This window comes from Arvicola amphibius, chromosome 8 (genome assembly GCF_903992535.2).
Source record: "Arvicola amphibius chromosome 8, mArvAmp1.2, whole genome shotgun sequence".
Taxonomy (NCBI): domain Eukaryota; kingdom Metazoa; phylum Chordata; class Mammalia; order Rodentia; family Cricetidae; genus Arvicola; species Arvicola amphibius.
In genome coordinates this window covers 105,582,350-105,610,099 of record NC_052054.1, presented here as the reverse complement: position 1 = coordinate 105,610,099, position 27,750 = coordinate 105,582,350, and the positions used below count along the sequence as shown (strand labels likewise).

The 27,750-nt window shown below is 51.4% G+C and overlaps 1 long non-coding RNA gene across 2 annotated transcripts; it reads left to right on the top strand.

Moving 5' to 3' along the window:
* Positions 1–7,155: 7,155 nt before the first annotated feature.
* On the top strand, positions 7,156–19,902 carry LOC119821114. 2 transcript variants are annotated; one of them, XR_005286579.1, is made up of 3 exons: positions 7,156–7,407; positions 9,418–9,547; positions 19,524–19,902. It is a non-coding gene; the product is annotated as an uncharacterized LOC119821114 (long non-coding RNA). The 2 variants fall into 2 exon arrangements; XR_005286580.1 differs by lacking the exon at positions 19,524–19,902 and adding an exon at positions 11,201–11,333.
* Positions 19,903–27,750: the final 7,848 nt, after the last annotated feature.

The following is a 27,750-nucleotide window of genomic DNA, read 5'->3' as shown; positions in this document are numbered from 1 at the left end:
TGAGTTCAAGGCCATCCTGGTCTATAAGAGCTAGTTCCAAGACAGGACTGTTACACAGAAAAACCCTGTCTGCGGGGGGTGGGAGAGGGAAGAGGCAAACCCCACAAAGCTACCTATTTACCATCCTCATCCAATCTGGGACAAGTATACATCCTGACATACTTTCTGCCTACCTGCTGTTATGGTTTAGATAAAAAAACTATGCGGTTTCTCCTGATGGCCAGCCACAGGCGCGGGGGGAGGGGGCAACAGAGTCCCATCTGGGCCTCTGTGGGTCCCAGGTGAGAGGCAGCGGCAGCCAGTCCTATGAAGAGCAGGTGAAAGACAGAGACAGACACCATGCATAGTGTTTGAATATAGCTTATTAGTAAAAAGGAAGGGGGTGGGGGGAGAAGGTGAGCAAGAAAGGGAGGGAGAGGGAGTAGGGAGGAGAGGAGAGGAGGCAATAGCTACATCTTGGGGGGGGGGGCAAGAAAACAGAAGTTACCTCTTGTGAGAGAGAGGAAAAGAAGATCACAGGATGGAGGAGGCGGGATATCTGCTTCTCTAGGAGGAAGGGGAGGAGTTGGGAGAAGTTGGGGCTTGTCTCTTAAAGGGACATGGAACATAGGTGACAGACCAGGGCAGCAGATTGTAACACCTGCTTCCCACTTAGGTGTGATCAAGCATATCCTGTGAAGTTGGGGCAACCAACCTTGTTTACCAAAGTGAAAACCCTAGGCTTGTTCTCTTACAGGAACAACAGCCCCCCAGCATTCCAGGAAGCTATCTGTCCTTGGGCAAGCCTGGCTTACAGGTTTGAGGCAGTTCTGCTTTACAGCTTCTTAAGCAGAGTCATTTAAACCTAAAACAGCTTTAGCCGAACAATCAAGAGCAGTCTTACCTTATGTAATTGCTACTAAGTGCAAAATCCAGCCTTGGGTCAAATTTTACCTGAAGTTGTTCAACTAGAAGGGAGAAGAGGACAGTGCTAATGATCATTCTGGGGAGGGACAAGAACGCTGAGAGCCCAGAGCAGCTGAAGGGTGGGAAGTGTAAAATCTGGGTGAGGAGGTAAATGAAGACTTTCACTATTTTTCTACTTTTTTAATCTTTTTTTTCTTCCTTTCTTTCTCTGTTTTTCTATTGAGCAAGATCTCAATTCTGTAGTCCAGGCTGGCTTTGAACTCTCAGCCATCCCTCTGCCTCAGTCTCACAAAGGCTGGAATTACAGGAGCAAGCCATCGTAGCCTACTTGCACTGTATCTATTATTTATTTTTGTATATGTGTGGGTCGTGTATTTGGAGGCTCATGTGTGCACACTGATGTCAGGTGTTTGCTGGGGTTTTTGTTTGTTTGTTTCTGAGACATGGGAGGGTTTCTCTGCGGAGCTCCAGCTATCCTGGAATTCACTCTGTAGACCAGGCTGACCTTAAACTCACGCCTGCCTCTCTCTCCCAAGTGCTGAGATTAAAGGTATGTACCACCACTGCCCAGCTATGCATCTTTTTTTTTTTTTTTTTGAGACAAGCTTGATCTCACTGGCTGCCCAGCGAGCTCTAAGGATTAGTAGTGTCCACATGCCACTTCCTACCACTTGCCTTCTGCCCCCAGCTGTGTTAGAAATATGTATCTTCAATGCCCAGTAGGTTTTTTTTTGGGGGGGGGGTGGAGGAACAGGGTTCAAGACAGGGTTTCTCTGTAGCTTTGGAATCTCTGTAGCTTTGGAACCCGTCCTGGAACTAGCTCTTGTAGATTAGGCTGGCCTCGAACTCACAGAGATTTGCCTGCCTCTGCCTCCCCGCCCCAACTGCTCGGCTGACAGGGTTTCCTGGAACTCTGGAACTCACTCTGTAAATGAGGGTAGCCTCAAACTCAGAGATCCGCTGGCCCCTGGGACAGTTTTGGATTGCAGAGACTCAAGGTCAGACTTAAAGTGAAATGACCCAGGATATCTAGGCGAAGAGCCCAGCCAGCCACCTTTGAATGCTTTTGTCACCCAAGGGCCTGGAGGCATAGGGGAGAGCACCCATCCATGAAGACTCAGGCAGGCTTCCTTCCAGCCAGGGCAAAGTGTCCAGGTCAGCTAGGCTAGTCCTCGGTCTTGCTCTGTCTGCTCCACGGAACCACATCGTGCACAGTAGGGTTGGCCTACCCTAAACTGCTAAGATCCCAGGACTGAAGCCTGCCCTCCAGGCCACACTTTCAGAGCGTTTAACTCAGTGTTAACTGGGTAAAAAAATGTCAAGGCCCTTGTTAAAATGCAAACTGTGGTTCAGTGGGATTGGAGAGGGGGCAGAGACTATGTTACTTTTTAAAAAAAGAAAGTGTCTTACGTGCGTGTGCGCTCACATGTATGTGTGTGTGCATGCAGAACACACATGCGGAAGTTAAGCGGACAATCTCAGATATTGCCTCTTGCCTTATACCTTGTTTAAAGCAAAGTGCCTTGGGGGGCTGGAGAGATGGCTCAGTGGTTAAGAGCATTGACTGCTCTTCTAGAGGCCTTGGGTTTGAGTCGCAACACCCACACAGTAGCTCACAACTGTCTGCAATGCCTAGTTCTAAGGGGCTTGACACTGTCTTCTGATCTGTTTGGACATCTATCAAGTATGTGGTGCACATATATACATGCACACAAAACACGCATACACATAAAATAATAAAGCGGGTACCTCCCGCTTGTCATGTTCTGTGTACTCCAGGCCTGGTGATCCTCCAGCTCCTGGGAATTTTCCTGCCTCTGCTTCCCATCTTGCTATAGAGTGTTGGGCTTACCGGCCTGTCTAGCAATTGTACTTAGCTTCTCCGTGGTTCCAGGGATCTGAATCCAGGCTTGGCTAAGGTATCTGTACTCACTGAGCCATCTCCCCTGACCCACAGAGAGGCCATTTCTAACTAGCTGTTGGTGGAAAACCGGGACTCAGAGACCTCACTAGGCAGTTTGTGCCTAGAATATGCAATTTAGAGCTCATAATCTGTTCCTTCAAATTGACCCGTCAATGGCCATCAAAATGTGGCTACCTGGTAGGCCAGTGTCACCCAGACTTGTAATCCTATCATACACGAGGAAGAAGCAGAAGCATTTAAAGTTCTAGGCCAGCTAGACTTGGGCTATGTGGTAAAATCCAGTCTCAAAAAATATTTACAAAACAAGGCCTGGGGGAAGGAGAGCTGTTCTAGTCAAGTGTTGGGTCAGCACGAATTAGGACCCGAGTTCGAATCTCCAGCACCCATGAGAAAGCACATGCCTGTGTTCCTACCGCTGGGGAGGCAGAGACAGGAGAGTCTTGGCCAGTCAGTCGAGCTGAGAAAGGTAAACCTCAGGATCAGCGAGGGATCCTATCTCAAAAGTTAAGATGACAGAGGAACCTGACACTGACCTCTGACCTCCACAGGCACCAGTCATACCCAAAACACATACATATACATGTATCCGCATGCTTTCTCTTCTCCATCTCTCTCTCTCTCCTCTCTCATCCTCTCTCTCTCCTCATCATCGTCGTCTCTCTACTCTCCTCTCATCTACGCATCTCTCTCTCTCTCTCTCGTCTCTCTCTCTCATCCTCTCTCTCTCTCTCTCTCGGCAGGGAAACGTTCTTACTGCTAAGTACAGGACCCGAATTTAGTTTTCAGGACTACATGATGGAACAGAAGGAGAGAGTTAACTCTTGCAAGTTGTCCTCTGAGTGCCCTATGCTAGAGGCATGGAACTGCCGGCGAGCAGAAGCATGTACACACACACACACACACACACACACACACACACAGTTTAAGCCTGTCAGTGGGAGGCGGAGGCAGGTGGATCTCTAAGCCAACCTGATCTGGAGAGCAAGTGTAAGTTCCAGGACAGCCAGGCTTATACAGAGAAACCCTATCTTGGGGGAAAAAATGTTTTGCAAAAACAACAATGAAATATAACCAACAAAATGTAGCTGCCAGGGAAAACTGGCCCACCCAATCCCTTAAACTCCTCTAGTCACTACAGCTAAGAGGGACAGGGCGTGGTCAAGGGCTCACTAGTTGCTGATGTAAACCTCCTCTACCCCCCACCTTCAGAGTGAGCCTTTTCATCCAAGCCAGGAACTGTAGAGGGGTCCTGGCGGAGTAGACCGCCCAGAACGCCCTGCCAGCCCTCCCTCCCCTCCCCGCTAAAGAAGTGCCACAGCTGCTAGACAAGCCTGAATTTCCCAACCTGCCCATAAAACCAGTTTCCCCAGGTCCTTGCAATACAGTTTCTATTCATTGGGTATGCCTCCCCCATCTAGTTGAGCTACAATCTGCCTTAAAAAAAAAAAACCCAACAACAAAAATTCTCTTTGTTAAGGGAGCCCTCCTTTCTCCTGTACTGGGATAAGGAAGACAAACTTAACATTAGATATGGCATAAAGATAAATGTTAATAAACAAAAATATCATTAAGTCAGGGCTGGGAATTAGCATGGTTGTAAGCACTTACCTAGCACACATAAAGTCCCCATGTTTGATCCCTAGCACCAGATAAATCAGGTCCTGTGGTGAAGGCCTGTGATCCCAGCACTTAGAGGCAGGAGGGTCAGAATTTTAAAATCAGCCTCCAACACACAGTGAGTTCAAGGCCAGTGTCAGCTACAAGACACTCTGTCTCAGCTGGACGTGGTGGCACACACCTTTGATCCCAGCACTCCGGAAACAGAGGCAGGTGGATCTCTGTAAATCTGGGGCCAGACTGGTTTAAAAAGTGAGTTCCAGGACAGCCAGAGTTATAGGTAAAGATGGGCAGATCCCTGCCAGCCTGGTCTATGTAGCAAGTTCCAGCTCAAACAGAGCTATATATAGTGAGATCCTGGTTTCTTGTTTGTTTGTGGGGGAGGATTCAAACAACTTATTTATTAAGACCTGCAATGTGATACAGATTACAGACTGAGTCCCAGTGGAGTGGGGTGGGGTAGGAAGGCTTTCTTCAATCCCTATATCAAAGCTGCTGATATTCTGTAAGGAGGGGACACAATGCCCCCCCTTTTTTTTTTGAGACAGGGTTTCTCTGTGTGGTAGTCCAGGCTGTCCTGGAACCAGCTCTTGTTAGACCAGGCTGGCAACGAACGAACTCTCACAGAGATCTGCCTGCCTCTGCCTCCCGAGGGCTGGGATTAAAGGCCTGTGCCACCACCGCCTGGCCACAGAGACAATTTTAGGACATTCTCCTAACTTCCCAGAATGAACTTTCTGCTTCCAGATAGTAAATTCCTGCAGCTGGCCATCATAGTTTACCCACGGAATCAAAGCGTGCCACAGTCTGCATGTGCAACAAGAGTCTCTAAGGCCGGGTGGCGGTGGCGCACGCCTTTAATCCCAGCACTCGGGAGGCAGAGGCAGGCGGATCTTTGTGAGTTCGAGACCAGCCTGGTCTACAAGAGCTAGTTCCAGGACAGGCTCCAAAGCTACAGAGAAACCCTGTCTCGAAAAACCAAAAAAAAAAAAAAAAAAAAAAAAAAAAAAGAGTCTCTAAGGTGGCCATGTCTTTTGGGGGCTGCCCGGCTGTACTTATTTTTATTTTTCCACTTATTTAGTTTGTTGATTCTTGTGTGTGTTGCTTATTTGTTTGTTTATTCTTGTGTGTGTTGCTTATTTGTTTGTTGATTCTTGTGTGTGTTGCTTATTTGTTTGTTGATTCTTGTGTGTGTTGCTTATTTGTTTGTTGATTCTTGTGTGTGTTGCTTATTTGTTTGTTGATTCTTGTGTGTGTTGCTTATTTGTTTGTTGATTCTTGTGTGTGTTGCTTATTTGTTTGTTGATTCTTGTGTGTGTTGCTACAGCATACCCATGAAGTCAGTGACTAAACCTCTTCTTCCACCACATGGAACTCAAGATTGGTGGCAATTGTGCCCATCTCCTTAGGCCTCCCTCCCTCTCTCTCTCTCTCTCTCTCTCTCTCTCTCCTCCCCCTCTCCCCTCTCCCTCTCTGAACATGTTATATAGACCATAGACCCAGCTGACTTTGAACTCATCACAATCTGCCAGCTTCTGCCTCCTGAGTGCTTGGACACTGGAGTGCCTTACTACAGTACCCTATTTTGAATCAAGCCGTCACCACATATGCCTGGCTGGCCTGGAGCTCAGAGACCCGACTCTGCTTCCCGAATGTTTGGCAGAAGTCACCATACCAGCTAATTTTATCTTTTAAAGATTTGCCATTTATGTACACGGGTGTTTTGCCTGTGTATGTATGATACACCACTTTCTCCCTAGTGCTCATGGAGATTGAACATAAGGGCAGTCTTGGATCCCCTGAAATAACAGATGGTTGTGAGTCGCCCTGTGGGTACTGGGAATTTAACTCGGGTCCTCTGCATAGCAACAGGTGCTCTTAACCACCGAGACATCTTTGTTTTTTTTTTTTTTTCCTTTTTAGATCATTTCTGTAACAAAGGGTTGATTGAACCCGAACTCCTGACCCTCTTGCTTGCACTGCCAGAAAGAACGCGTACAGGTTTTATGGTTAATACACTTTAAAAAAAAATGGCTTGTCAGCCCTTCAATGAAATGTCTCTTTTCCCTCAAAGGCACTCCGAATCTGAAGCACCTTGCAAAGGGCTGGATTAATTTGGTAACCGTGATGCCATTGCTTCGTCCACGGAAAACTCCCACAGCTCGGTGAAGGCACGTTAGGGTTAAACTACCATCTTGGAAATTAGGGGAGACAACGAGGGGAAGAGAATTAGGAAAGGGAGATCATGGGCTGCCCGGCGGGCGAACGCGTCCCTACAGGCAGGAAAGCGCTCCCAGTCGAGCCATTAGGGCGCGCGCGAGAAGATGGATGGTTCCCAGCCTGCCAGCGCGCTCCGCGCCTGCGCCCTGCGCCCCCATGCGTCCCGCGAGGCCGTTAGAACAGGAAAGGAGGTGAGAGGAAGGGAAGGGAGCGGAGGGAGGGACCAAGCTCGCGGTTCCGGCGAGCCCGGCTCCCGCGCCGCGAATCCGCTCCAGGTCGCTGACGACCTGAAGCCGCTCCACAGACCTCGGCCGCGTTCCGTGCTTTCCCGTTAGCCCTTTGTGTCCCAGCGCGCCACTGGGAACGCGGGAACGCGCGCTGAGATGGGCGCCTGCGCAAAGGAGAGCACGCCCCAAACGGGCGCCTGCGCAGAGGGAGGGGGCATGGCGCCCGCACGCCTGCGCAGAACAGGCGCGCCCCGCCCGAGGTTGAGAATGGGCGCCCCTCTTCTCTCTGCTCCGCCCCTGCCCGCCATTTCGTGCTCCGGCGTCTTTCCTGGGCCGATGTGCGCGGCCTCCGTGTGATGGACGCCCGGAAGCCGGTATAACGAAGTCCGTAGTGCTGAGGCTGCGCGGGCTGCAGGTTCTGCCGCTGCGCGCGGCGCCCGAAAACGGGGGAAAGTGGGCACCTGTGTCGCCTCCGGGATGGGCCTGCGGGCCAGCCTCTGCGTGCACGGCCTGGTGTGTGCGGAACCCTGGCGCGTGCCCTCCCCGTGTGTCCGAGTACAGTAGCCTGCACTCTACTCATCTGCACACACTGTCGTCTTTGCCCTCTTCGGAGTGTAGGAACTCATGGGTTTCTACTTACGTGTGCGTTAGTTTGGAGGACGTGTTCGACCTAAGTGTGTTTACACCTTCTGGCTATTGATATCTTGAGTGTGGAGCTGTTTGCGAGGCTCGGGGAGCTGACTAGTCTCACCAAGACAAACCCTGCCTCTGTATTCTGTGTCTAGGAAAACCTCCCATTTGTAGCACAGAAGCTATCGTTTCTAACGAGTTTATATGCAAAACCTAACCACCTGTCTCCCATATCCCGTGCGAGTCCATTTAATTATTTGAGACAGGGTCTCTACATAACCCTGACTGGCCTCTAATTCAGAGACCACCTGCCTGTGTCTTTCAAGTGCAGGAATCAAGGGTGTGTGTTGCCACTCCCGTCTTACATTATATTTAAGTTTCTCCTTTGGGCAAAACTTTTTGCACAGGGGACATACAGTGACATGGAGAGTGGCCCGTGGGTAAATAGGCAAATAAAGGTGTCCTAATGTCCCTGTGAAGGAGGTGGGCTCCCTTATAAGGTCAAAAAGTGTCCTTGAGGAGGAGGATGTAATTGAGACCAGTGTTGCCAGGCCTCACCCTGTCATCCAGGCTGGAAAGAATCTACGGGAGTCCCCACAGAGGGAACAGTAATGGAGAAAAGCCTCTAGGGGTCAACGGAGATTGAGTTTATCCCAGACCAGCATCCCTCTGGAGGAGCAATAGCTCTGGAGGAGCAATAGCTCTGGGCTTCTGGAGATGCGGCATACCTCTGGTTTTCTCTGTAGTCTGTTCTGAACTACAGCCCCATGCTACTTTTAGGGAGCCATGTTCTCTTTGGAAAATAAGCTCATAGGTAGCTCTGTGATCCTCTTGTCTCCACTTCCCAAGTGCTGACTTACGCCACACCCAGGAAATAGTCCAAAATATACCTAACAATAGCTAAGCATAAGAAGAGAACTGGAAGCTGGGCGGTGGTGGCACACCCCTTTAATCCCAGAACTCTGGAGGCAAAGGCAGGCGGATCTTTGTGAGCTCGAGGCCAGCCTGGTCTACAAGGGTTAGTTCCAGACAGGCTCCAAAACTACAGAGAAACCCTTTCTTGACAAACAAAACAACAACAAAGCAAACAGTTCCTGAATTTGAGGGTGGTATGGTGGGTGCCTGTAGTCTTGGCTATCCTGGAGACTGATGGACCCTGTGAGCCCAGGACTTGAGACCTGCTGGAGCCACATAACAAGAATTTTGTTTCCTAGATGGGCATGGAAACATGTCTCTTTAATTCTAACTCTTGAGAAGCAGAGGTAGGTAGATCTTTGTAAGTTCCAGGACAGCTGAAGCAATGTAGAAAAATCCTGTATCAAAAAAAAAAAAATCTGGGGGTTGGAGAGATGGCTCAGAGGTTAAGAGCACTGCCTGCTCTTCCAAAGGTCCTGAGTTCAATTCCCAGCAACCACGTGGTGGCTCACAGCCATCTGTAATAGGGTCTGGTGCCCTCTTCTGGCATGCAGGCATACACACAGACAGAATATTGTATACGTAATAAATAAATATTTTTTAAAAATCTGTTTTCCTCTCAAGTGCATAACTGGGGCCTGGAGGGATGGCTCAGCCGTTAAAGGCTGGGCTCACAACCAATCAAATGCATAACTGGTTTGGTTTGGCTGTTCTGGAACTCAATGTGTAGACCAGGCTAGCCTTGAACTCAAGAGATCTGCCTGCTTCTGCCACCCCAGTAGGGGGTTTAAAGGTGTGTGCTACCATGCCTGTCTGTCTTTTCACACAACTTGTAATTGAGAACCTTCACAAATATCCCCAGTATATCCTGGAGCTCCTGTGTGACTAGATCCCAGGGATGATGGAGCCACTGTAAGCTGTGTCAGTCACTTCATCTGAAATGCAGTCTCCTTATTTTAGATTGTTTTATGTTCATAGGCATGCCTAGTGCTTGTGGAGGCTTGAAGAAGGCATCAGATCCCTTGGAACTGGAGTTACAGGTGCTGGGTATCCCAATCTGGGACCTCTAGTTGGCTGTGGTCCCCATGTCACTCAGGCATGGCATCAAGTAGGTTTTGCTACTGTTTTAATCTACGGGGGGTGGGGGTGGGCACAGGCTGGGCCCCAGAAAGCCAAGCATGAGGCCTGACTCATGAGTCCAGTGGGAAGGTCAGTTGAGACGACACACACCTTTAATCTCAGCACTTGGGAGACAGGCAGGTGGATCTTGGTGAGCTTGAGTTCATCCTGGTCTACATGGTATTTCAAAAAATTAAAAAGGCCATATAGTAAATAAACAAAAGACTGCATAGTATTTCAAAGTAAAAGACAAATGGGAAGTAGGTTAGGTGGTCTCATTCTCCCTCCCTGCCTCAGGTCACAAAATTAGGGTTCATGCTTTCCTTAAAAGCCTAGGTTAAGTTACCTTCTATGGGCCCGTACAGCAGTGAAGGCCTCCCCAGTTCCCCCAGCTGCTGCCTGGGACTGGGATCCATGCCCAGGAAATCCCTGACAGGAGTTTCTCTGGCCCCTAAAAGTGAACCACAGAGACCTAGAAGGTGCCACCATGGCAGCTTCTAACTTCCACATGTAAAGAAGAAAGGTCCCTGCCATGAGACTGTTTACTGAAAAATGAATGCCGCCTTGTGCCTGCAGACTTCCTGAGGGTTCTGCAGCCTTGTTTTGAGAGAAAGAGAGAGAGAGAGAGAGAGAGAGAGAGAGAGAGAGAGAGAGAGAGAGAGAGAATAATTTAATGGAAAACTCCGGAAGGAAGGCAGCCTGACGGAGACTGGCCTCACCCACCAGAAGGCAGCTTATGAAGTGTTTCTCTGTGCTGTAGCTAGGAGTGTGTGCACCAGTGAAAACCCTGAGAAATAAACCATTGCTCTGGGCTCTGCCTCTGGAGGCTGCAGTGATTGGATGGAAGGTTTCCTCAGGGGACAATCTTCCATGTCACCCTTCGGATAACTGACCTGGGGTGGCTGCTGGAGGATCCTTGGCCCTTGGACCAGACATCTTATTTCCAAGCAGTTTGCCATGCATGGGAACTGGGGGAGGTTTTCCGAGGGTGGCTCTACAAAAGAAGCAACTGGAAGACCACCAGGCTGGCTTCTGTTCCTGCCTCCTGGCCTTGCAGAGGCTGGGCTGACCTCCCTTCACAGGCATTTGGGTGACTCCTCCTTGGTCCAGCCTCCTTAGCCGGGAGGGAGTAGTCAACCCACTGCCCAGAGCTGCTAGCCAAGGACACAAACATTTCCTTTTGTGGTGCCTTGGAGAGCCAGGGCTGCGCCCAGGGGCCTGAGAAGGACTATTAGCAGCACCCTGGATGGTTGTAGTGACCTTGGCTCACAGGAACAGTGACCCTGCCCATCAGGCCCTATCTGCAGATAAAGGCCCAGCCTTTCTTTTTTGTTTCTTTGAGCCCTCACAGGTGGCCCCAGGAGGAAGTGATCCCTGCTTGGCTGTGACTCCAACTTCTCCCTATGTTGGTGGGAGTGTTCTGAGGCTGTAGGTCAGCCAGACATCATGGGGGGCGGGGGAAACCTAGGAATGGGCTGCCAGGCCCCCTTGCCCTTTCAGCCCAGGACAGAACCCTCCTTTTCAAAAGCCTTGGGTGCTATTTTTGGCCACTGAGGGGATACAGGGTGACTCTTGAGCGAGCAGACCTGGGATAGGAAGTTGGGGGCTGCCTCAGTGGAAAATGTGGTTGTTTCTGTTCCAGGTCTGCTGCAACTTCAGCCTTCAACTGTGTTACACCAAAGTCCAAGGCTGGCAGGACTGCCGTCCTACAGGAAGGGACTGCCCACTGCAGGCTCCCTGTACCCGCTCTGGGTACAGGAGAGTGGGCGCCCAGGCACCCTGCCACTCTAATCTTGCTCATCTTGAGATCTGCCATCTCAGGTCCTGGTATTTACTGTGTCCTCCCCCACTGGCTGCTCAAAGCCAGTGTCTCACTGGTCAGTATAGCATTTAGATCAGACTGGCCTTGAACTCACAAAAGTCCACCTGCCCCACCTTCCATCCCCAGTGCTGGGACTAAAGTCTTGCTCAACCTCGCCTGGCCTTTAAGATTTTTATCATTTGACAGTGGTGGGGCACATCTTTAATCCCAGCACTTGGGAGGCAGAGGCAGGAGGGACAGCCTGTAGGTATTGGGAATTGAAACCTGGTCCTCTGGAAGAACAGCCAGTGCTCGTAACTGCTGAGCCATCTCTCCAACCCCAAGAAACCCTGTATTGAAAAATAAAAACAAACAAAAAAAAAACCCTGTTTATTTATTTGAGACTGGGTCCCATGTACCCCAGCCTAGCCTGGCCTCATATTTATTGTATAGTTTTTTTGTTTTTTTTTTATTTTTTATTTTTTTTTTTTTTTGGTTTTTCGAGACAGGGTTTCTCTGTGGCTTTGGAGCCTGTCCTGGAACTAGCTCTTGTAGACCAGGCTGGTCTCGAACTCACAGAGATCCGCCTGCCTCAGCCTCCCGAGTGCTGGGATTAAAGGCGTGCGCCACCACCGCCCGGCTATTTATTGTATAGTTGAGGCTGAGTTTGAACTTAGGATCCTCTTGTGTCTACCTCTCAAGAGCTGAGATTACAGATGTTTCAGGTGTTTGACACCACGCCTAATGTTGTGTTGGGCTTCAGGCGTATAGACTGTTGTATGCTAGGCAAGCAAGCACTCTGTTGGTTGGGCTACGTCTCCAGCCTGATATTATTACTGGTTGGGCTTAGGACATGTGGGGGGCTCTGTCTTTGGTAGAAAATCCATGACCTTGAACATGCTAGGCCGTCAATTCCAGTGTCAAGAAGGGAGCAGTATCCCCAGTCCTGCCCCAAGCCCTTTGAAAGCAGAGCTTTTAGGAGCAGCTCCTCTCCTGAGCATCTCCACCTGGTTTGATCTGAGGGAGTATCGTTTGAAACTGCAGCAGAAACACGATCCAGGTCCAGGAAGCCTTTGCAGTCCATCCTGTCAGGCTGGTACCTAATCCAGGCTCTGGCTGGCCCTCCCCACCAACACCCCAGGGATTCCCATCCCTTCTGCTTCCCCTAGACACTTCTGCTTCTCACACTGAGAAGTCACCTACTGCATGAGCTTTCCCTGGGCTTTGTCCAGCTAGTTTTATCCAAATCTGTGAGAATGGACAAGACCAGCAGTTTGGAAACCTCACATTTGTGGGGCCCTGTGTTAGATCTCAAATTGGGGTGCCTATTTTACATACAAAAGTGGACCTGGCCTCCAGGTTCCCCCAGTACGTCTCAGTAACTGTGAGTTCAAGGCCAGCCTGGTCTACAAGAGCTGGTTCCAGGACACAAGAGGCTGTGATATATCTTCTAAGCAAGGGTCAAGCTTCAAGACCAAAAGCAAAGTTGTCAGTATGTCCTGAGCAACACAGAAGTGAAGTGGGGGAACTCTGTCCTGTGCTCCCCACAGCCTGCCCCATGAGGCTTCATTCTCAGTACTGCATTGTGGTTGTCTTGGCCATAGGTACAGCTACAACTTTAACTGACAGTCTCTTTAATTTTTTTGCTTTCCTTGTAAGACATTACTTTTAGTGTATATGTATTTATTTTATTTTATTTTGTGTGCATTGGTGTTTGGTCTTCATGTGTGTCTGTATGTGGGAGTTAGATCCATTGGAATTTGGATTACAGATTGTTGTAAGAAGCTGCTTGTTCATTTCCTGGCCACCCAGACTCCCGAAATAAATCACTGCTTGGCCTATTAGCTCTAACTTCTTATTGGCTAGCTTTTACATCTTAATTTAACCCATTTCCATTATTTTATTTATTTATTACGAGTTTCGTGGCTTACCGGCAAGGTTCCATAGTGTCTGTCTCTGTCGGTGGCTCTATGGCTTCTCCCAACTCTGCCTTCTTCCTCCCAGCATTCAGTTTAGTTTTCCCGCCTAGCTAAGTTCTGCCCTGCTATAGGTCCAAAGCAGTTTTTTATTCATTAATGGTAATCACAACATACAGAGGAGAATCCCACATCAACAGACAATTGTGAACTGCCATGTGGGTGTTGGGAATTTAACCAGGGTCATCTGAAAGAGTGGTCAATGCTCTTAATCACTGAGTAGTCTCTCCAGCCCCATGTATATGTATTTTTAAAATTTACTTATTCTTATTTTTATATACATTGGTGTTTTGCCATGTGTGTTGGGTCCCCTGGAACTGGAGTTACAGACAGCTGTTAGCTGCCATGTGGTTGCTGGGAATTGAACCCAAGTCTTCTGGAAGAACAGTCAGTACTCTTAACCACTGGACCATATCTCCAGCCCCCGTGTATATGTATTTTTGAGTTTATGTGCACCATGTGTGTACAGGTGCTCTCAAAGGTCAGAGGGCATAGGAGACCCTAAAACTGGAGTTATAGGAGGTTTTGAATCACTTCTATAGGAACAAGAAACTGAACCTAGGTCTTCTACGAGATCAGTAAGTGCTCTCTGAACCACCTCTCCAGCCCTTGTTCATTTATGTGGCCCTTGCTGGCCTGTAACTTACTAGGGAGACTAAACTGGCCTTGAACTCGGTGCTCACAGGATTAAAGGAGTAGCCCAGGTTGACCTCAGACTTAATTGTTATATGGTGGGAGGATGGCTGTGAACCAGGACACTCCTGCCTCCTCCATCTCCTTGGTGCTGGAATTCTCGGTATTTGGTAGCATACCCTGTGAACATTCAGTCTCAACTAAAGCTGTCTTTGAGGGCTCAGGCTGTCTGGGTCATCTCAGAGGCCCAGAATGAGAAATGAGCAGCCCCAGGCTTTTCTGTGTGGATGCTTTAAAGGTGCTAAGACTCTAGTTGAGGGCAAAGAAAGCCAGGATATGCTCTTCCTTAACCTCCTCAGCAAGCAAGGCCTAGCTTAAGGGTTCTTCCCACCTCCTAAACTGTGACCCTAATTGGATAATCATTAGGTACCTGACCTTGGTTGTTGGAGGCCCCTTAGGGTACCAGGGCTCTCAGAGCAGTGATTGTCCTCCAACCTAGTTGCAGGGGTGTGGTGTAGCTGTGAACACATGGCTCCAGGTCAGTGTTGACTGACTCCTGAAAGCTAGGAAAGGAACAACCCCCACCAGTGATTGGGAGCCATCACACCTGGCCTGGGACTCTTGTTTCCCCTGCAGTTAGGAGTTCAATTCTTATGTCTCACTCTTGCTCAGAGCTTGTAGTTCAGACCCTAAAGCTTTCTTGAAGAGACTCAAGAGCCCCACAGGATAACTTGAATTTGCCGGCCAAGGACGGGGGACAGTCTTCCTGGGAGGGACTTGTGACCTCTGGCCAGAGAAGCTGAACTTCCCTGGAAAACCAGCAAACCTCAGTCCAAGCCTGGTGGGAGCCTCAGGCAGGGTCCTGGTGGCGGGTGTGGAGATGGGGGCATAGGGAGAGCAGAACATCACCAACTGAAACCTACAAGTCAGTCCAGGGCAGTGAAGAAGGCTTTGAAGAGAGGCCCCATGAGGACAGCATTCCTGGTCTCTAAGCTCCCACCAATGCCCCTTTGGACCAAAGTCTGCCCTGGGGGAGGATGACTGGTTCAATCCAGTTCTGCAAACACACCAACTCAACCCCCACACTGATGGCCACCTGTGTTACCTAAAGCAGAGCCCACACCTAGATTATAGGTGTCACTTCCATACCCTGGTCCCTCTGCTGTCTTTCTAGCTGTCACATCTTTCCCCGGCTTCTGTGCTCAGGGAACTAACTACATGCAGTTCAGAGGACTACATGTTTCTTTCCTGACTCCCCAACATCTGCGCTCCCAAGAGGCAGGCCACCTGGATTCTGAAAAGGCCCCAAGTGAACTCCCAAGGTCGAGTTCAGGCTCTGGTCTGTCCTAGCTGTCTGGGTGACCTCAGGCGCTCACTGCGCTGAGGGGTCCCAGGTTTGATAGTGTGTAGCTTTTCCCCTTCTGAAAGAGCTGTCGCGTGGACTGAGCTGGGCTGGGTGGGACCATCAAGTTGAGAGCCTGGGTGTGAAATGCAAATATGCTTCGTATGTAAATCAGTGAGTTCCTTTCGACAAGGTCCAGCCACACCCACATGTCCAAACAAGTGCCCAATGACCGACTTGATACCAGAGTTTCCTTGGACAGTAGTGGGCTGGGCACCTGGAGAGGCACTGACCTTCAGGGAGCAGGTCTACTTTTTGAATTCAGGAAGATTCCCTGCTGACTGAAGTTCACATGGTCCCATGTCATCCTATAGACTGCCATCCTGGCAGTCTCCCAGAGCCTGAGAGAAATGCTTTTAGTCTGGGGTGGAGCTAGCTGGCACCTTCACTAATGGGAACAGGCAGGGTAGTTAAAGGCTAGGTCAACAGCCCGTGTCTCCCCCCCCCCCCCCGGAAATATCCTGGAGTAGTAGGGACCTAAACGTAGGACTCTGTGTCAAAGATGCCAGACAGGGTGACACCAGCACCACGGCGGCCTGGCTGGCAAGCAGCTGGGCCACTAAGGCCCTGGGGAGCCCCAGATGTCTTCTCTTTCAGTTCACTGCTTCCTAAAGGGTTAGTAGGAAGACCAAGGGTGGGGCTGGGGGCTGAGGAGGAGCAAGGGGCTCCCCTGGGGTTTACTGTGGTGCAGCCAGGGATGCCATCTGCTCCCCCTCCCCCCACTCTCCCACCCCTGCTTTAGAGGCAAACTGGGCCCGAGGAGGGCCTCCCAAGTGACAGCCAACACCACTTTTGTTCCGTGCTTGCAGAGGTAGCGCCTTACCAAGCTGATTGAGGAAGAGATGGCTTCAGGGCTCCTGTGCAGAGGAACCTCAGCAGAAATCTGGGAGTGTGTATGAGCAGGTGGATCAGCTCCATGGCAGATGGGAGGAAGGAGGGACCCGAGCTCCCTCTGCCTGTTAGAAGGAACCCAAGACATTTCATCTATCACTCCTGGGTCTATGCCTGCAGTCTTCAGAACCCCAGTGGAGACGGCCGTTTGTAATAGACCCCTCCCGGCAGGGCTCCTGCCCTCCACCATCCCCACTTGAAGGGCAACTGACTCCAACCCCCAGACCGTCTGCCCGTGGTCAGTCTGCAGCCATCCAGATCCCTCTTTTGTTGAGTAATATGAGGTACCACCCTCGGTCTCAGCACCTTTCCTCAGCCACCCTCCTGAAGGGGACATCCAGCCGCAACACAATCTCTACTTCTTGCTCTCCATTTTTGGAATACCTGGGCCTTTTGTCTTTTCTTTTTTATGGTGTTTGGAACGGAACCCAGAACCTTGTACGTGCTAGGCAAGCCCTCTACAGATCTTTAGACTTGAGTTCCTCTCCCTCTCCCTCTCCCTCCCTCCCTCCCTCCCTCCCTCCCTCCCTCCCCCCTCCCTCTCTCTCTCTCTGTGCATTGGTGCTTTGCCTGTATGTATGTCTCTATGAGGGTGTTGGATCTCCTGGAACTAGAACTACACACAGTTGTGAGCTGCCATGTGGGTGCTGGGGATTGAACCTGGGTCCCCTGGAAGAGCAGCCAGTGCTCTTAACCACTGAGCCATCCATCCATCTCATCAGCCTTTGTTTTTTTTGTTTTTTTGTGTCGGTTTTATTTTGTGTGTGTGTGTGTGGTTTGTTTGTTTGTTTTGTTTTTCAAGACAGGTTTTCTCTGTGTAACAGCCCTAGCTGTCCTGGAACTTGCTCAGTAGACCAGGCTGGACTCAAATTCACATAGATCCACCTATTTCTGCCTCCCTTTTAATCCGCTGGGATTAAAGGTGTGCACCACCACTGCCTGGCCCAGCCCTGGTTTCTTGAGACAGGGTCTCGTGTGTTCTAAGCTGACCTCATACTCACTCTGTAGCTGAGGATGCCTTTAAATTTAGGATTTTCCTGCCACCACTTCCTGAGTTCTGAGATGGTAGGCCTGTTCTACCATGCCCAGGTTGATGTGCTAGAGGATCAAACCCAGACCCAGTGAGCTTTATACCCAGGTCTCTACCCTTTTTCTTGAGACAGGAGCTAGTGGTTCCTCTACCCATCTTAGTGGCAGTACAAGGCCAAAGAGCCAGAGTTGAGCCCCGAGCTTCATGGGGCTTTAGGAAGCCAGGGGACCCACTCTCAGGTCTCAGTGAGTTACTCTTCCTGAGCAGCTGGTAGACACATGTGGAAGTGCTTGGTGCATGTTCTTCCTGATGCCATGGACCCTAAGGAAGTCAGCTTCCCTAGCTCTAGTCCACCCTAGGTATCTTTGTTCAGAATCAAGTGTCCTAAGGGTGGGGGCTGGCAACATATAGGCTCCTGTTTCTACATACCCCATCCCACTCCCCTGGCTGAAGGGGACAGAGGGCTCCCCCAGGTGGCCACATATGCCAAGGATAGAAGCTGGAGAGAACTTCACTCCCCTGGGTACCTCTCAGAACAAGTGTTTCGGTTTGGATATTAGGAAATCAAGTCTGTGTCTTTGGTGTATGCATGAAGTAGATAAGGCAGCAGCTCAGGCTGTTCATTATTCACAGACCAGGGAAGCTGCTGCCAGTGCCTCGTATGTGGCCATGGTCACAAGACACAGACATGGGGTGGAAATAGAGTCCAGTGAGTCCAGTGAGAAGCTAAATACTCCAGAATGGCCATACTCAACCTAAGGTTTTCATCCTTCATTTTTATTTCCTGTTTCGTATATCTATATATCTACATCTTTTGGATATATTAGACCCAGAGCCTTGCACATAGGCAAGCATACTCACAGATATCCACCTGCCTCTACTTCCCAAGTGCTGGGACTAAAGGTGTGTGCCACTCCTGCCACACACACACACACACAGACACACACACACACACAGACAGACAGACAGACAGACAACATACACACACACACACACACACACACACACACAAACCAGGCCTTGAATTTGCAATACTCCTGCCTCAGATTTCCAAGTAGCTAGGATTACTAGCCTGCACCACCAGGCTAGGCTCTTTCTTTTCTTTTTCTAAAAATAGGGTCTCATGCTGTGGCCTAGGCTGCCCTGGCCTGGAATTCACTTTATAGCCCAGGCTGGCCTTGGATTCAAGATTCTACTACCCCAGCCTCCCAAGTGCTGAGACTATAGCATCTGCCAGGACACCTGGCTCAACCTCCAGGAGGGATGTGCTCGGATTTCCCCCCATCTAGCAATTGAAGCAACAGACTAAAAGCAGTTGAATTCCTTGACTGAATCACACCGCTCTCAGAACCTCCTCCCTTACCTTCATGGCAGCCTACAGTCAACCACAGGAAGACAGAATAACAGAAGACTGGGCAAATGTCTAAACTCATAACTAAGGACATGGGACTTGAATGGGAGCATGCCCAGCAGGTGGTCAGGAAGAGCAGACTGTAAACAATGACAGGCCAGTCACACCAACACAGTAACCACATTCTGAATGAGGGAAAGGGAGATACCAGTCTCCCGCCAGCCAGCACCAGCAGGATGTGCGCAAGATTTTGGACTTCGGAGTCAGCCCTTCTAGACCCCAGACACCTAGAACCAGTGACAGTTGGATCTGTTCCAGTGACAGGCTTGCAGACTGAGCCTCAGCGTTCTCAGACCCGGGTGGGTTCCTGGTAACAGTCTCACAGGCTGGGGACAGACACATGAATGCAGGCTGGATCACACATAGCTCCACCCACATGAACATCTTCGGAAGGCAGAATCTGCTGCTGCCATCTGTTCTGTGCAGACACAGTTGAACACTTGGCCTCCTGAGCACGGGGAGCAGTTCACAACTAACAAGTACATACGGGCATGAGCATGTGCACGCGCGCTCACACACACTCACGGCAAAAGGGATCTCTGTGAGAAGGAGCTGAAAAGCTCTGCTCCTCCAAGTTCCTGGAGGGCCACAGCTCTGGGATCCCCCTCCTCTTGAGTTATAGTTTGCAATGGGTAGCCTCCTACCTAGCTCCGAAGCTCTCTTCTGCCACCTCCTTCTGAAGATTGCTAAAGCCTGGAATGCTCGTGATGACCACCAGGGGGCGGGTGAGCACTGGAAAATTCGTTCAACCCAGCCTCCTGTCAAAAACCTTACTGTACCAGACCATTTCTAAATATGCACTAATCTCAAATTTGTAACAGGCGCTGGGACCCAGAAGGAAGGCGGAAGAGGGGACCGGCCGGGAAAAGATGGCTCGGAGACCGAAGGAAGCATACACCTACAGATTAGAGGAATTGACAGATTTGTGGACTGATTTTTTCCCCCTAAGACAGGATTTCTCTGTGTAACTTTGAAGCCTGTCCTGGTACTCACTCTGTAGCCCAAGCTGGTCTTGAATTCACAGAGATCCCACCTGCATCTGCCTCCCGAGTGCTGGGATTAAAGGCGTGTGCTACCAGTGCCTGGCGAATTTTTGGTTTTCCAACAGTCTTCTGTAGTCAGTCAATGCTGGCTTCAAGGATGGTCCTGAACTCCTTCCTAGTCTTCCTGTCTCTACCTCCTAAATTCTGGGATCACAGGAGTGCCCCCCCAGAACGCAGCTCTAGAGCGTTTTATCAGAGAATGAACAAGATCTAGTCTTGCCGGGCAATGGTGGTGCACGCCTTTAATCCCAGCACACAGGAGGCAGAGGCAGGTGAATCTCTGTGAGTTCAAGGCCAGCCTGGTCTACAAGAGCTAGTTCCAGGATAGGCTCCAAAGCTACAGAGAAACCCTGTCTTGAGAACAAAAAACAAACAAACAAACAAACAAAAAATCTAGTCTCACTTTATCCTGACTACAGCGTGGATCAGGCAGTGGCGGAGGACTGTTCCCACAACAATCACGGTGGTACCTGAGAGAAGACAGGTTTGAGAAGCTTAGGGAGGCAAATTACAGGGCCTGAGGTGTGTTTCTGCCAGAGCCTGGAGTAGGGGAAGAAGAGGGCTGGGCATGGGCTAGGGGCAAGAAGCATGCAGCCTCCAGGCCTGTCCTCAGGTTACCTGGGAGAGGAGCCAAACACCCTCAGGGCTAAAGTAGCCCCATTTCCTCTGCCCCACCTAACCCAGACAGCTTGAAAATGGTGTGAGAACAGGAATCCCAACTCTTGACTTCTTTCTGTTGGGGTTGAGGGCTCAAGGCTTCATGGGACTTGGCTGAGGATTTACTGACTTCTCTGATAAGGCCTGGCACCCTCTCCCTCTGGGATGGGTCAGGCTCTGAGGCCCAGACTGGGTGGCTGCTGGGCTCTGGCTCCTAGCATGCACTGGGCTCTGATAACGTACTTCATTCTTGAATACATGCAGGCTTTCTTTCACAGAGCTTCCTCCTCAGGATCCCACTTAATTTTCCCAGCAGCCTGGAACACAAGCCCGCATTATCTGTCTCACAGGGGCGGGAGGGGACACACATCCTTAAGAGGCTTGCCTGCGGTCACTTGGGCACACACATCTTATGCATAGGGTAGCCCTCCCTTGGGGTTTACAAATTCCTTTTTTTATACAAATATTTACACACATACTCCCACCAGAGACCGTGTGGCGTTCAGAGGACAATTTCTGAGAGTCAGTTGTCTCATTTCACTGTGGGATCTAACAAGTTGGGCAGTCTCCCTGCCTTCCTCAAGGATTTTTGTTCGAGTACCTCCCCTACTGACCTCCACCCCTGCACCGTGAGGCCCTCGGTGGCCAGCTGCGGAGGAACGACCTGTCTCTAGTGGATTATGATACCTGCGCAAGGCTGGAATCTAGAGGACTTGGTCAGTCACCAGCCCTGCAAGGAACCCCAACCCGAATTCAGCATGAGTTTCCTACGGAGGGTGGGGGATGGGAAGGAGTACTTGGAGACAGGGGAACGAGCAGGATGGGGCCCCGGGCCTCTTGAAGGGTGGGGTGGAGTGCGACGTGCCTGGGCAGACGAAGTGGGGACAAAGAGGGCCCCAGCACACCTGGCGGCCCGCAGCCCGCGCCCGCCAACCCAGATTCAAAGTAGAGCGGAGGCTGTGATTGGTGGCCCGGCCCCGAGCCCCACCCCCCTTACCTCTTAAAGCATCTGGGAAAGGGGAACCTTGTTGAGAAAGGTCCCCCAGCACGTTTTTAACTATCGTGCTGCTGTGGCCTGGCTAGTTATGAGCCCAGTTCGTGCCATCTCATGCATCAAACCTGGACAGGCTTCTGGGATAGAGCCCCATCCCTGTTCTTGGAGCTGCAAGATTTCCCTGTCTTGACTTTCGGACTGTGGTCTCCTCCACTTCCTCGTCCTCCCCTGGCCCCCACACCTTAAGTGATTCCTGTTCTCTGGCCCTTCTCCTAATCCAATCACCACCCTCGGGACAGCTCCCTGGGATCTGGCCCTTTTTCACACGTGCCCCCTTGCACTAAAGTGGACGTCAAGCCTCCCCAAGGGGGCGGTGCCTGGGGCCCCCTACACAAGCCCCGATGCCTCCCTCGCACAGCTGGGCAGAGGACGGGGGAGCTCAGTGCATTGCTCTCCAGGCTCCGCAGGGAGGCAGACCCAACGCCTGGGCAGACGCCCTCATGGGTGCAGATGGCTGCCTGCCGAGCAGGTCTGCACAGGGGCTGGGCAGTTGGGGGGGGGAATTGCTGGGGGCTCAGAATTTGGCCTCGAGGGGCGGGGCTGGGGCTGAGGCCGCAACCAATCGTGGCTCGGCCCGGACTCCCTTACCAGCCGCCAATCACCGCTCGGTCAGCCCCTCCCGCCCTCCGCGTCCTTTGTTCCCGCTGGCCCGGTGGCCGCCTCGGGTCTTCGGCCCTACGACTTCCGCCCGCGCGGACCAGGCCATGTGCACGCGTGTGCAGGGCCCGCTAGGGGGCGTCCTGGCATCGCCGTCAGACGGCCAGCTCGTGGCCTTGCACACTCAGCCTCATCTGCCCCGAGTGGCTCTGGAGGGTCGGGACAAAGCGCTCCGGAGGAGGACTTTGGCTTGGGGTGGTGGGCACGGCACGGAGGAGCACGGGACCTGGGCAGAGGTCCAGCTCTGGCTCCACCTTTCCTTCCTCGTCCTCCCAACGGCGCTGTCTGTGCTGCGGGGTTTCCCCTGATAAACAGCTTTCATATCCACTTGCCTGCCATCTCATGGCCGACTGTGGGGTGTATCCTGTGACAGTCCTGGAAGTCGCAGGTGCCTCGATCCCCTTTTGTTCAAGAGTCTGGGGCATCCCTAACAGGCAGCCCTTCAGGTACCCTGACATAGGGGTCCCAACTCATGGCAGGGCCCACCCAAAGTGGCAGCTCTTAGGGTTGCCAAACCTCAACCCCAACTCACTCACCAACACAGTCCTGGCAGGCCTTTCTTAGTTCTCCGAGACTGAGCAGAGTTGCTCTCACTGGCTGAATTGGAGCCACAGTTTTCCTCATCTGCAAAATGAGATCAATTACAGTGTTGTCAACTTCGTTCTTTTTGTTTGTTTTGCTTTGTTTTGTTTTTTGGAGATAGGGTTTCTCTGTGTAGCTCTGGCTGTTATGGAACTGGCTCAGTAACCAGGCTGGACTCAAACTCAGAGATCTGCCTGCATCTGCCTCCCAACTGCTGGGATAAAATGTGCCTGCCTCTCCATCTACTTCCAAGTAGGTCACATTTGGGCTCCTGTCCTCTGCTGAACAGCTCCTGTTCATCCAGCCCCAGCACCTGAGCAAAATTACTTTTGTTGACCCCTTTACCAGGGGTCTAGGGTCTAGCCGGGTGACCTCATTCTGTGCCCTTACAACAGTGTTGGACAGTGAAGACAGTCAAAGACACCTGAGTCAGGGCAGCAGACCTGCTCTGTAAACAGGTGTAAGGGTGGGTGCGGTGCGGCCTGCTTCTTGCCCATGCCCACCTTGTGATTTGGCTTTGGTTCCTGGCCCTCTCTGGTGGTGTCCCAGATGGATTGATATCACCAAACTGGAGGAGAACTTAAGACTAAGAATGCCAGGGGCTACCTCCCCTCCCTCTCAAGAATTTCCCAGGGCTCTAGCATCTAAATCACCTGGAGGGGGCACTGGAGGAGTCCATGGGAAGCATTTCAGGGAGGGTGGAGAGACTGACAAGAGGCCAGCTGCTGTTTGTACACAGTGGGCGATGAGTGAAGGGGTGGGGGAAGGGACGGGGTGACTGCCGGCGTAGCTGGGGCCTCTGCCAGCTCAAGAGGCTGTCAGGGCATGACTGTTCCTCTGCTGGCCCCCCTGCTCTGGCCTCCACTCTTGCCCAGTGCGTAAATTTGCCCAGAACAGAGTGCTAGAAGCCTTAAGGAGCTTTTGAGAGCAAAATGGACAACCTTGACAGGAAGGGAGAGGTTCCCAGAAGAAAGGCCCAGAAAAGTCTTCTGTCAGAGCCTTGACTAGGAGCAAAGGGGCAGAATCAGAGCTGGGGAGATCAGGAGACTCCTGCTAACACCTAAGCTGACAGTAATGCCAGGAAGGTCCCAGGGTGACTGTTGGTGAGAACATAGATAAACAAGCAAAGGAAGGCCAGAGGGGCCTGGGAAATGAGGAATAGGAATTTGTCAATGGCTGCCCACACATGGATAGTCCTGGAAGGCACTGTCTTGGAGCCCTGCTCTGAGCCAGTGTTCAGGGTCTGCCTGTCTTGGTGGTCTCATGCCCACAGCCACTGCCATGTGTGCTGGAGGGCACAGCAGACAGGCTGAGTGTACCATGAGCATGCGCTCCTGCAGCCAATGCATGTGCACAAGTGCATTCCTGCTGTCACACATGCTGGCTTGGCAAAGCCCTTTGGAGCTAGGAGCTGCTGGTGCCAGGAGGGGCAACTGGCAACTCCCTATGAGCCCCCTTCACCACTGCCTGTTCCCTTGGCTCCTGAAGCTCTGAGCCAGCACCTGCTCCAGTAGAGAGGCAGGCAGCATGCAGTATTCCAGGGGTTCAGGCTTCTGTTCTCATCCCTAAGAAGCCAAAGTTGAGCTTTGTGGGGAGCAGGAGCGAGGATACCCCACTGGGAGGAACAGGAATCCTAGAAGAGCGGAGCACATTGAGTGTAGACAGGGGCAGAAGGGAGCCCAGGGATGGCGGGGTGCGCGCGGGGGCGTGTGTGTGTGTGTGTGTGTGTGTGTGTGAGAGAGAGAGAGAGAGAGAGAGAGAGAGAGAGAGAGAGAGAGAGAGAGAGAGAGGGATAGCTGGGCAAAGGCTTGCGGGCAATGAGTGGGGTGGGGAATTAAGGCAGGAGAAAGAGAAGGGCAGGAGAATGCTTGCCTAGCATGCACAAAGTCCTGTGCTGGATTCCAGCACCACATCAACTGTCCTTGGTGGTACATGCCTGTCATCTCAGCATCAAGAAGCAAAGAAGAAGGTTAGGAATTCAAGCTACATATTAAGTTTTGGGGCCAGCTTGGGCTACATGACACCCAAATAAATACATAAATAGAAAGAGGGGTTCGTAGAGGAGGAGGAGGAGGACAGGGAAGAGGAGGTAACATGAAGTTAGACAAATGAGGGGCCTTGAAAAACTCCACGAGTGGGCAGTTTACCCTGGAGTCAGTAGGAGCCGTTAAAGGGCCCGGAGAGCGAATGGGAAGGGCGATAGGTTGACGAGAGCCGCGGTGCAATGACAAGAGTTGATTTGCTGTGTCCTCAGTTTGTGGGGCGGTTTGGATAGGGTAACAGGACACTGTCGTTGGCGTGGACACCTTTGCTTACTCCGCTTCCTAGGCTGGGGAACAGCGATGAGCACACCCTGGCTCCAAGTGGTGGAGGGAGGGCCCTGGTCTGAGCAAGTGTGTAGGGTCAAGAATGAGGGCGACAGAGCAGGAGCCGGCCACCTTAAGAACCTCCCAGTTGGGCGGGGCTGGGAGCCCACATTCTATTAGCTCAGAAAAACCACACTCTACTTCCCCCCTATGCAGGCGTGGGCAGACATGGCCCCTCTTTGTTGAGTTAGAATGGATGTATATGCAGAGACCCCTTCCCTGGGCTCATTTCTTTGAGTAGGGCCCTTCAAGGGCACTGGGCCCTAGGTTGGAGACAAAGAAGAGGCCGGTCTGGTGCCACCCGGTGAGAGCACCAGGCTGGCCCAGGCCCAGGGCGTTTCTCAGGCCAACCTCCCAAGTCCACAGAGGAAGCATTGATGGCCTAAGAGTCACCCAGAGGCTGTTGCAGCTGGCATGGAATGATCAGCCCTGGGCCTTGGATGATCCCCCAGGCTATAGGTGGGAAGGGTGCATGGGCCTTGGATGATCCCCCAGGCTATAGGTGGGAAGGTTGCAGGACGTAGGTGTATTTACCTGGGGTCAGCACTAACCTCCTGGCGGTTCAGAATTTAGGGGTTTGTGTATAGCAGGGTACCGGATAGGAATGTGAATCTTAGTGGCATATGCCTGTATTTATTTATTTAATGTGCATTGGTGTTTTGCCTACAGGAATGCCTGTGTGAGGGTGGCAGACACCCTTGAACTAGAGTTACAGACAGCTGTGAGCTGCCACTTGGGTGCTAGGAATCGGTCCTCTAGAAGAGCAGTCAGTGCTCTTGACCACTGAGTAATCTCTCCAGTCCCATGCCTGTCATTCTTGCACAGGAAGCTGAGGCAGGAGGATTGAGAATTTGAGGTCATCCTGAGCTACTTAGAGAGTAGCCCTGTCTCAAAAAGCAAACAAAGTTCAAATAATGAGGAGAATGAAGCCCTCTTCCTTAGAGCCCTGCTTACATCCCCAAAATGGAGATTCCATACTGCCCACCTCTGAACCTGACCCCCAAGATCATAGTCCTCCAGCTTTCTGTTCTCTATGCACTGATCCCAGGGGCCCCTACTTCCCTGCTCCACTTGCCTGCGGTTCCAGGCCTTTTCTGTCCCTCAAGTCTCAGCTCAGGCTGGCTTCCCCTGAGGGGATATTCTGGGTTCTTGCAGGTAGCCTTAGGACCCATGGCCTCCAATAGCATTATGAAGCTGCATGGCAGCTGTGCATAGTGAGGCAAGGGCTCTGGGGCAAGGTGGGTGATAGGCCACTAGCTTTCTCCTTCTTTCTTTCTTTTAAATTTTAGTTTTTAAATTTTAAATTTATTTATTTATTTTTTTAAGACAGGGTTTCTTTGTGTAGCTTTTGGAGCCTGTCCTAAAACTTACTCTATAGACCAGTCTGGCCTCGAACTCAGAGACCCACCTGCCCCTGCCTCCCATGTGGTGGGATTAAAAGGCATGTGCCACCACACCCAACTTCCTCCCTTTTCCCACAAGACCCTGAAAGAACTTGAGAATGTCATGAACAATGTCAGCTCTCCCTGTCTCCCTCCACTGCCTGTCCTGCAACCTCCCCAGCAAGCCCTGGAAGTTCTAGTCATGCCCAGCTCAGGACCAGCCCAAGTGGACAGATGTGGGCATGGACACTTAAACTTAAAGAGATGTGTACTCACACAGATAGACCATGCATATAACACATGCACACTCAGACAAGAACAGGTGCAGATGCATATACAAACAATAGCAGGGCGGTGGTGGTGCACGCCTTTAATCTCAGTACTCGGGAGGCAGAGGCAGGTGTATTTCTGTGAGTTCGAGGTCAGCCTAGTCTACAGAGTGAGTTTCAGGACAGCCAGGGCTACACAGTAAAACCCTGCCTCAAAAAACAAAAGATCATATATAAGCAGTAAATACATTGCACACACTGCATGCGTACATGGTTGAATACAGATGGAGGCATGCTCTTGCCTATCATACACACCACAGAGGAATCCCCACATCTATCCCAGACACACGCAGGGACTCACTGCAGAGGACCCAGCCAACCCTTCCTTGCTGAAAAGGTACGGCCAGGCCACTTCAGCCCTAAACTGCCACTTCCTCCCTCCAAGAGCACTCCAATCGGCAGAGGGCGCTCAAGTCCCCTTCCTACCAGGCCCAGCCACAGCTGGGAGAGCACGTGGTTGCCACCTGCCCTCCCAAGCCAGTTCCCCTTTGTTCCCCAGGTCCCAGGAGGAGGCAACCATGCCTGAATACTGCCTAGCCAGAGTTGTCCGGGCTCTGCTCCGTAACTCTGCTTAGCTCAGTTCAGGAAATGAACCTGGGGGATGAGTGAAAGAGACCCAGAAACAGGATAGCAGCCACCACCCACTACATATTTCCCAGCAGGACCACATAGCCCCAGAAGTTTGGGAGCTGCTCTCTGTTTAAGGTTGAGCAAACTGTTCTTGTCTTTCAGGTGCCCTTGAGGGCCATGAGGCACCCTGGCCTGGGTCCCCAGTAGATGGAAGTTGGGGCTGTCTTTCATGCACTTCCTGTGAGTTGACTCCTTCTCTGGTGAAGGATTTGGGGCAGGTGTGGAACCCAGCAGAAACTCACAACATGGGGCCACTAAACCCCAGTGTAATGCCACATCTGTGATGTCACCAGTCAGCCAGTATCAGACAGGGTCTGGACAGTCACTGACTTTGGCCAACTGATTTGT